General features: G+C 31.1%; 1 pseudogene; it reads left to right on the top strand.

The window, feature by feature from the left end:
• The first annotated feature begins 2,007 nt into the window (after nucleotides 1-2,007).
• LOC141835612 (nucleosome assembly protein 1;2-like) lies at nucleotides 2,008-4,502 on the top strand (annotated as a pseudogene).
• Nucleotides 4,503-10,131: the final 5,629 nt, after the last annotated feature.

Genomic DNA, 10,131 nt, shown 5'->3' with positions numbered 1-10,131 from the left:
ATAATTCAGATATAAATGAATTGCGTAACGGACATAAACCCTCAAAAGATATAATTAATAAAATTCAAGATAATCCCTTCGTCTAATAATTAATTAATTAATAAGTTACAGAAAATTTTACAGAGATTTTTTTTTAAAATTTTCCCCGCTGGAGTTTAATGCTTTTTAAAATACACATATTTTTTTATTTTTCCCCAGTTAATATTATCTGTTGCCTGAGGCAGCCTTCTCATAAAAAATAAATAAATTCTAAATAAAACAAATATTTTAGATCTATTTCAACTTAGAAAAATCTAGATATGTTATTTTATTAAAAGTTTTTAACAAATTTCTATTTATATTTCATTTAACTTAATTCTTTTATTCCTAAACTATTTTTCAAAGCATTATGTTATTGAATATTTAGTATGACTCATAATTTTAGTTATTTTTTAAATTTAGATTATAATTTTTAACTTGCCAACAACTGACTAATGTAGTTACATTTATTTTCCAACTAAAATAAATATTATTTTGATAATATAATTTTTTTTGGCAAAAGTTAAAAGGATATATTTTTTAAATCGTCACATTAATACTCTATTTTAATTTTTTATGAATACCTCATTCATTCAATCATATATAATTACTCAATTATTCTCCCAGTATTATTCAATATTATTTATATTATTATTTCCAATCTAAATTTTGAATCTATATATTATAATATCTATGATTTTATAATTGCTACACATATGACATACTTAATTTATAAAAAATATTAATATGGTAATAATTATAATTTTATAACTATTACAATGTAGATTTAATTATTTACATCTATCATTTATATTGTAGTAGGTATGATATCGTAACTACTATAATGTGGATTCAATATGTTGATCTAATATTTATATTGTAATATAATTATAAAATTATAACTATTATAGTTCAATTTAAAATTATAATTTTAAGTTGCAGTTGACTATGATAGAGGATGATTCAATCTCCTCCTCCGTCGTGGTCAATTGCAGCTTCCCGATTTTACCTCTTCACAAATGGTCTGAAGGCGATCGTGTGGAGCTGCTAGAGTGGCAGATTCCACCTTTTATTGAAGTATTGTAATTACAATGTCCTCCTCTATCATTGTCAACTGTAATTTATCGATTTATCTTTTCACAGATGATTATGAAGTTGTTCGTATAGGACTATTAGAATGGTAAATTTCACCTTTTCTGAAAGATAGTAATTAAGATTTTATAACTATTACCGTTCACCTTTTCTGAAAGTATAGTAATTAAGATTTTATAACTATTACCGTGCATCCATTCAATTCATAATTATGGAAGATTTAAATGAAAAATAAAAGCTAGACCGACTTCACTTGTCATAACAAGCACACTGGCCCTGCAACTATATACCAATGAAAAGTCATGCATACTTCTGAACTCGCTAAGTTTTCAATTCATCCCTACAATAAACATCACACTGGGCCCTGCAACTATACCAATGAAAAGCCATGCATACTTCTGAACTAGCTAAGTTATATCAATTCATCCTTACAATAAACATTTTCTTGAGCTCGTTTCATACACTACAAAAATAAACGATCAAACTCTGATTTGATCGCTAAATATTAACGACTGAATTAAAATTCGATCATTAAATTTTTTCTTTGTCATTTAATTTTAAAATTACCGACTCAATTAAATTTCGATCGTTATATTAACGATCGATATTTCATTTCTGTTGCTAAATAGCGATCGAATTTTAACTTCGATCATAAATTTACGATCGATTAAATTTTCGTCGCTAAAATAGCGATCGATTCAATTTTGATCACTAATTTAGTGACCGATTATAATTCGGTCGCTATTTAGCGATCGAATTTAAAAATCGATTGCTAAATTAACGACCGAAATTGAATCGGTTGCTAAATTCATAGTTATTTGTGGGTTTTTTGTAGTGATACCCGTCTCGTCTCTCAAACGGTTACGATTCATGGGCCCCAATAGCAATTGAGTGTCGATGGGAGTCCGCGTAAATAAGCGGAGACCATTGCTGGATTAGTAAAATGATTATATTAATTAATTTAATTATAATAAATAAATTAATGAGTTCTATCAGTTCAATTAATGTCTCGTATCTTCCCGACCTCATCGGTCGCGGTTAGACCCGACCACGGGCCGGGTCCAGCCCGGACCCGGTTGAGCCGGTTCAAACCGCCAGTTTAAATTTTTTTTTAATTTTATGATTTTTTTATATATTATCAATACATTTTTATATAAAATATATTTATTATTATTTAATTAAATTATAATTTAACATGTCATTATTAAGGATTGAACCATGACATCCTGGACACAAACACATGTACTCACCACTATTCTACAATGCTTTTTCTTTATAAAATTAATATAATTATATATATACTATATTTATATTTATTTAATTCAATTTTAATACGCGAACAATTCTACAACATCTCACTACTGTACCTAATACGATATTATATATAATATGGTTATATATTTATTTCAAATATATTATAATACACGATTGGTGGGGATTGAACCCGAGAATTAGAAATAGATACAGAGACCACTATACTACAACATCTTAGTAAACTTATTCAATAAATTTATTTATATATTTATTTCAAAATTATATTTACATGTCGTTAGTGAGGATCAAACCAGAGTCTCTCACATGAGAGAAAGGAATACGCACCACTAAACTACATCGACTTTCCTTTCTTTTTTCAATATTTCTTTTATATACATTTTAAATTTTAATATAATAATCTCGAACTGTCGTGAACCGTCGCGAACCGTGAACCGAACCGTGAACCGGCGGTTCCGAACCGTGAACCGTAACCGTCTTGGGCGGTTAAGGTTAAGGGTCGACCTGCCATGAACCGTCGAACCGGCGGTTCCGAACCGTCGAACCGGCAGTTCCGAACCGTCGAACCGGCGGTTCTGAACCGTGGTCGGGTCTAGTCGCGGTCGATGAGTCTCTCGCATCTTCCCCACATCATTGTTCGCAAGGATTCGAAGGCTGGAAGAGTTCCTTGCTCTCTGTCTACTTCCGCTCTAGGGTTCGTCGCTCACCCTTCGCGTGGAAGAGAACCATGAAGGACAGTCTGAACATCACTACAAAAAAAATCCACAAATAGCGACGGATTTAGCGATCAATTAAATTTCGATCGCTAATTTAGCGATGGAATTTACATTTTGATTGCTAAATAGCTATCGAATTACTATCGGTCGCTATTTTAGCGACGAAAATTTAATCGGTCACAAATTTACGATCGAAGTTAAAACTTGGTCATTATTTAGCGACTGAAATGTAAATTCGATCGCTAAATTAATGATCGAAATTTAATTGGATCGGTAATTTTATAATCGTACGATAAGGGAAGAATTTAATGATCGAATTTCTATTCGATCGTTAATATGTCGTCCACAAACCTTTGAATTTGATAAGTGTTTTTGGTAATCTTAACTATTTGCTACATCCTTTCACATTGAACTACAGAGGTATGAGATTATAAATGGTATTGCTGAAGTTGAAGGTATTGAATCTGCAACCAACTCTAGCGAAGGTATTTTAGTAGATTGATATTTGAGTATTGTGCATTAGTTAGTGTGCTTATTATATTTCTCCCTGCCACAGAAAAGGGTGTTCCAGGATTTTGGCTGAATGACATGAATCAACATGAAGTGCTAGTACAGGAGGTCATCTAAGACACCTCTTTTCTAATTTCTTCTCTGTTTGATTTTTATATTTAACTTCATCCGGATTCAAGTACGTGATGAGGAAGCTCTTAAATATTTAAAAGATATAAAGTGGTCCAGATATGTTGAACCTAATGGGTTTAAACTTGAATTTTTCTGAAACTAACCCTTTTTTTTCAAGAATACTGTGTGCCGACAAAAACATATCATATGCTTAACATAGTTGATCCAATCTTGAATAAAGTAATTGGGTAAGTCGTTAGTTTCTGTTTATTGAACCAACAGTTATAGATGCTTTTAACAAACTTTTGTATTTTGCTTAGGACTGAGATTGAATGGTTTCCAGGGAAGTGCTTAACTCAAAAGACTCTTTTGAAGAAGCCAAACAAGGGCTCAATGAAGACCAAGCCTATAAGCAAAACTGTGGAATGTGAGAGCTTCTTTAACTTTTTTAAACCACCCGAAATACCTGATGATGATGCAGATGTGAAGACGCTGTAAGACTGGCTGCCAACCTTAAAAGTAGACAAGTAAAATCACAACTGATCGCATTGTCATTTTTCGGCAGGCTGATCAGTTGTAGAATCTGATGGAAGATAATTATGGTATTGGGTAAGTCATGCTTAATTTGGTTTCATTTGCTTGTTGGTTTAGGTACTTCATCCCATATGGAATCATCCTTCAAAGATCTCTTGTTCATTTGCCTAACTTAAATCATAATGAGTCTGTGCGTTGTCAATTTGCAGCTTAGCAATTAAAGAGAAGTTGATTCCTCATGCTGTATGACCGATTAAATTTTCATCGCTAAATTAGCGATCGATTTTTAACTTCGATTGTTAAATAGTGACCGATTATAATTCGGTTGCTAAATTAACGACCAAAATTTAATCGGTCGCTAAAATAGCGACAGAAATTTAATCGGTCATAAATTTACGATCGAAATTAAAAATCAATCGCTATTTAGCGATCAAAATTAAAAATCGATCGCTAATTTAGCGACGAAAATTTAAATGGGTCGATAATCTTAAAATTGAAGGACACGGGTAGAATTTACTTGTAGTTAGCGAGCAGGATTTCGCATGGTGGAAGTTTCAACTTTTTTCTATCTTTGCGTCGGCGAAACTATCATAGAGACCTACTGCACGAAATCTAATCAGAATTGTGTGTGATGCATATCTACATGTAGTTAGAGAAAATAAGATTGTTATTTTCTATTTGATCTTTCATTTCCAAAATTATTCTTGTACGAACAAGTTTATTTTTTAATAAAAAATTATTATTTTTTTATCATTTAAATAAATTTGTGATATGGATTTTAAATGTCGATTGTAAATATAGATGGTATGACTAAGAATTTTAATAATGATTGTATATAAATATAATCATGGGATCTTGATAAATTTTTTAAGATATTAATGACGGAATTAGCGATCAAATTCGAATTCGGTGGCTACAATTAGCGATCGAATTTGAATTTGATCGCTAATTTTAGCGACCGATTTAGATTTTCATCGTTAAATTTAGCGACCGAATTTGTGTTCGATCGCTAATTTTAACAACGAAATTCTGATTCGATTTATAAATTTAGCGACGAAATATGAAAATCAGTCGTTAAATAGCGATCGAAATAAGATTCGGTCGCTAAAATTAACGACCGAAATAGGATTCGGTCGTTAATTAGCGATCGAATTCGAATTCGGTCGTTAAAATTAGTGATTGAAATAGGATTAACGATCGCTAATTAGCGAATCGAAATTCGAAAATTCGATCGTTAATCGGTATTATTTTTGTAGTGTGAATTACCGGACAACATGGAAGAGGAAGATGAGGAAGAGAAGATGGAGGGATAGCCTAGTCCCTGAACAAGGTATCACACTTTTTATATAGCTGCTCTAATATTTTGTTTTTGTTTTGTGTGTGTGTATTTTTTTTATAAGCCGCTCTAATTTGTTGGTTAGTCATATGGTGATTTTTGGAAAAAAAAATACAGAATGTTGGTGGTGATAAAAAAGTGACCGAACTGGATGATTGCAAACCATAGTAGATTCTTTTTACAGTGCATTGAGAACTTAATAGTAGACAGAACCTTCAAATTTGTGTGAAGGTCACTCCAGAATCGGATGAAGCCTTTAAGATTGTGATTGTAGCTGCTCATCTGCCATTTTTGCAGCTAGAGAATGAATTTTTGTCCTGGAATATTTTTTGATAATTTTTTTTATTCACCTGCCAACCAAATTTGGTCTGTCCTCAGTTTTAATATTGTTGTGATGTTGGTTGTTTCCTCTGTCAGTTTAATCATACTTCAACTTTCAATCAATCGAAATGATCTCTTGAGGACCAATCTGTCTCTAGTATTCCAATAAAGAAATAGCCCTAAAATCCAAACGCTAACAATAATAATATTTTTCTGTGAGACTTGGAAATAATAACTAAATATGCATTCAATTAGTTATGATTAAAATGTTGATCTGATAACTATTACACATAGCTAGTTAGATTTAAAATAACTAAAATACATTATGCAAAACAATATTAACAACAATGTTAAAGAATAAATAAATTGGATTAGTTAACTAACAATATTAAACAATAAACAAATGAGACTAGTCTAACAATAAATAGTAATGAACAAACAAATAAGACTAATAGTTAAGATTCTCTTTTTAGTACTATTGTCTTTTTATTAATTCTTTAATGTCTTTTAATATTTTTTGATGCAAAGTATAGATCACCTCCTAGGTATTACACATAATTGCTTCAATATAGATGAAAATTTACGTCTCCCAAGCTTTGCAATAGATAAAATTCAATAAAATATTAAAAAGTTACTTCACATAATGCTCAAAAATATTTTACAATTTTTGTCAAGATAAAATTTGACATTTAATTTCTTGGAAAAACATTTCTTTTGAAGATGTTAGAGTTTATTTATAATTTCAACAGGTAATTAATATTTATCATATTGCAAAAACACAATTTCAAAATATAATATCAATCTTTGTACACTTTTTTTGCCGGTACTAATGCACTTTGAGAAGTCGATGTTAGCATTTTATTAATTATATCCCTTCTCTACTAATGCACATACATTTTAGAAACAAAGTTTTCATTTGGGTGCTTCAATTTCTCGACCTTCATATACTCACAAATATAAAACGTTGTCTTTTAGCGGATTTTTTGCCAAAGACAACGCTTTTAAAAGTATTGTCGTTTAGTGTTGTCGTTGATGGTTTATATCCAGGGTTTTTTGCCAAAGACAACGTTTAGTGTTGTCTTAATGTGGATATTAAGACAATAAACAAAGAGTCCAAGTATTAGAGGTCTCAATTGTGATGCAGGTGGTTGGTTGATCTCATCATCCTTTCTTCTTTTAGACATCATATTATTAACATTCTCACTTAATTTCCTTTTCTTCTATACTAGTTTTTTGTTAGTTGTTTTTGGATTTAGTGGTTGTTCAATAATATTACCACGAGCTTTACCTTTTGCACTATTGTTAAAATCACTTACATAGAAGTGAGGAATTGTGCAATTATAACTTAACCATTTGAAGACGTTATCATTATTATTTTATCTTTAAGTATAAGGTGTTTTTTGGTATTTTTAATAAAAGTGACAAAGTTGTAAAAAATTAATTACATATACAAACTCTGTGTGATCTTATAGGCCATATTTGAATGTATCAAATATATTTTATTATTCAACCTATATAACTTGTTAACATCTTCAATTATAATTCGTGCTCTTCGTCTTTGAGCCGTCAAGCCTCAAAGGAAGATGCATGGCCACCAACAAAAAAAAGAAACTGACTTTGTCAGCAAGTGCCCCTCGTATTTATGTTGGCAATCTTGACCCCAGAACGACTGCTTACAAGTATGTTGTATTGTTATAGTATGCGTGCCTTACAGGACGACAAATTTATATTAGTAGTGTTTAGAACATGATGTGTTTGATGATGATTATGAACTTATTTCTGCATCAGTAGATCAATTAGTTTTGGTCCCATGTAATGTCGGATCAGTTGTAAATAATACATCACTTGCAATTTCTCCCTGTTGATAACTTATTTAATTGATGAGCTAATTATTTGTTTATATGCAGTTGTCATTGGATTCTCACTGTCATTGAATCCTACACGGAGATTGTTTATGTGCTGGATTCTCTAAGTCATCGAATGCGTTATGAAGATTGGAAATATATTGTGGAAATGTGAGGTCAAACTGAGTAATTTGATTGGGCATTTCATTCACATGTTAAAACACTAATATATCATATTTTATTAACGTATGTAGGGCCTTGAGATTGTTTAATTCAAACAAGGGAAGGAAAGGTCAGAAAAAATCAGTGTGGGACATACTACAGGTATGTGTAATTATGTTTGATATGGTCTTGATGTGTGTATTTGTCTTTTAACTGATAGTGGAGTCCAATTACCACAGGCTCCTCGACAACCAGATGGGAAACAATATGGTTATTATGTGATGAGATTTATGAGACAGATTATTGTAGAAATTGAAACTATTGAAAGAGATGGACTACGATCAATAGTACTTGTCCAAATCACTTCAAATAAACCATTTATCATTTTGCAAAGTCAGTGTTGATTGTTTTTCCAATTAACTTAATCTATATGTGTGTTCATAGTTTAAGGCAGCTGAGTACACTCGGGCAGCAATTATTGAGGTGCGTTCTGAGGTGGCAGACTGTATACAAGATCATATTTATGAGTAGGTATGGAATGCTGATCTCCATAATTTCATTTATTTGTAATAAATATATTTGTTTGTGATTAATTCTGCTGCTGTTGTTGTGTATGGAATGTTGATCTCCATAGTTCATTGTGTATAATTTTGTTGTTTGTGATTAATTCTGCTGCTGTTGTTTATGAGTAGGTATGGAATGCTGATCTCTATAGTTCATTGTGTATAAATCTGCTGCTGTTGTGCCCATATTTTGAATAAATTAGTATTATCTTTTGGCAGATTGGTATTTGGCAGATGGACCTGTTCTATTTCTGCTGCTGTTACTTGGTGATGCTAATGTTGTGCCCATACTTGGTGATGCACTTGCTGTTACTTGGTGCTGCTAAAGTTGTGATGCACCTGTTCTATTTCTGCTGCTGTTGGAGGATATTCTGTTGCGTTGAAACCTTTGTTATGGATCTGCTGCTGTTAATTATAGAGCTTCTATGTTGGAAGTTGTAATTTGAATTTGTGTTATGAACTTGTATAAGTTGTATGTTATCGACCTGCTGTATGTTATGAATTTGTGTTATGAACCTGCTGTAACAATGATTTTTGTGTAAATATAAGTTGTATGTTTTGTATGTGATTTAGTAAATTTTGTAGCCAATGGTTTTGTATTTACAAAATATATTATTTCTTATTTACTGCTAAAAAAAATCAAAAGACAACGCTTTTAAAAATGTTGCAAAACCCAAGCAATTTGTAACAAAATTACAACGCTTTTTAACCGTTGTAAAATGTGTTGTTATATCTATTAAAAACAACGTTTTTAAAGCGTTGCAAAAAACGTTGTAATATTTACAACGCTTTTTCTGCGTTGCGAAGGTGTTGTCGATGTTAACAAAGACAACGCTTAAAAAGCGTTGTCGTTGAGGGACCCCTTTTACAACAGGGCCTCTTACAACGCTTTTTAACCCACAAAGACAACGCGTTTTTCGCGTTGTCTATTAACATTTTTCTAGTAGTGATAGTTAACTCAAGTTCGACTCATCTCTTAAACTTAATTAGTTTACCTAACTCAAATAGATGAGAAACTTAATCTTTTGGCAAATTTTTTAAGATAGAATTTACATGCATGCATCATTAATTACTTATGATTGCATAAAGGCTATGTGCTACAAGAATCTTAGAACAATCAATTTTCAATAACCATTATTGATTTTTGTTTTTAATGAGATGAGTATTCATGATAAATCCCAGTCAGTCTCATGGACTCAATCCTATCTGGGGGTGGACCACTACCAACTTAGGTATGCCCGGAGATGAGTATTCATGTTTACTATAACAGATGTCTTAGTTTAATTGTAATATATGCTTTGATTTAATAAGTTGCCTTCATTTAGTTGTAATATATGCTTTAATTTAGTTGTCGTAGGTGCCTTAATTTTATCAAAAAATAAAATAAAATGTAAATGCCTTTGTTTAATTGTAATATAAAATTAATTATTTGTCCTATATGTACAAATAAAATTCAAATAAAACACGAACCAAAAGAATTGAAAGGCCTATTTAGGATCGAGAAAATTTACATAGATTAGTTCAATTTCATTAACTTTTGTTTTTTAATGGATAAGAAGCAAGAAAAGCATCTCACGTTTTTTTAGAGATGAAAGAAAAATATTTTCAATTAAAGAAACAGGACAATAATTGACACATTTATGTTTTTTTCT

This window comes from Curcuma longa, chromosome 10 (assembly GCF_044706935.1).
Source record: "Curcuma longa cultivar G26 ecotype Majalengka, Jawa Barat chromosome 10, ITB_CL_G26_1.1, whole genome shotgun sequence".
Classification (NCBI taxonomy): Eukaryota; Viridiplantae; Streptophyta; class Magnoliopsida; order Zingiberales; family Zingiberaceae; genus Curcuma; species Curcuma longa.
This window is presented reverse-complemented; position numbering and strand designations above follow the sequence as displayed.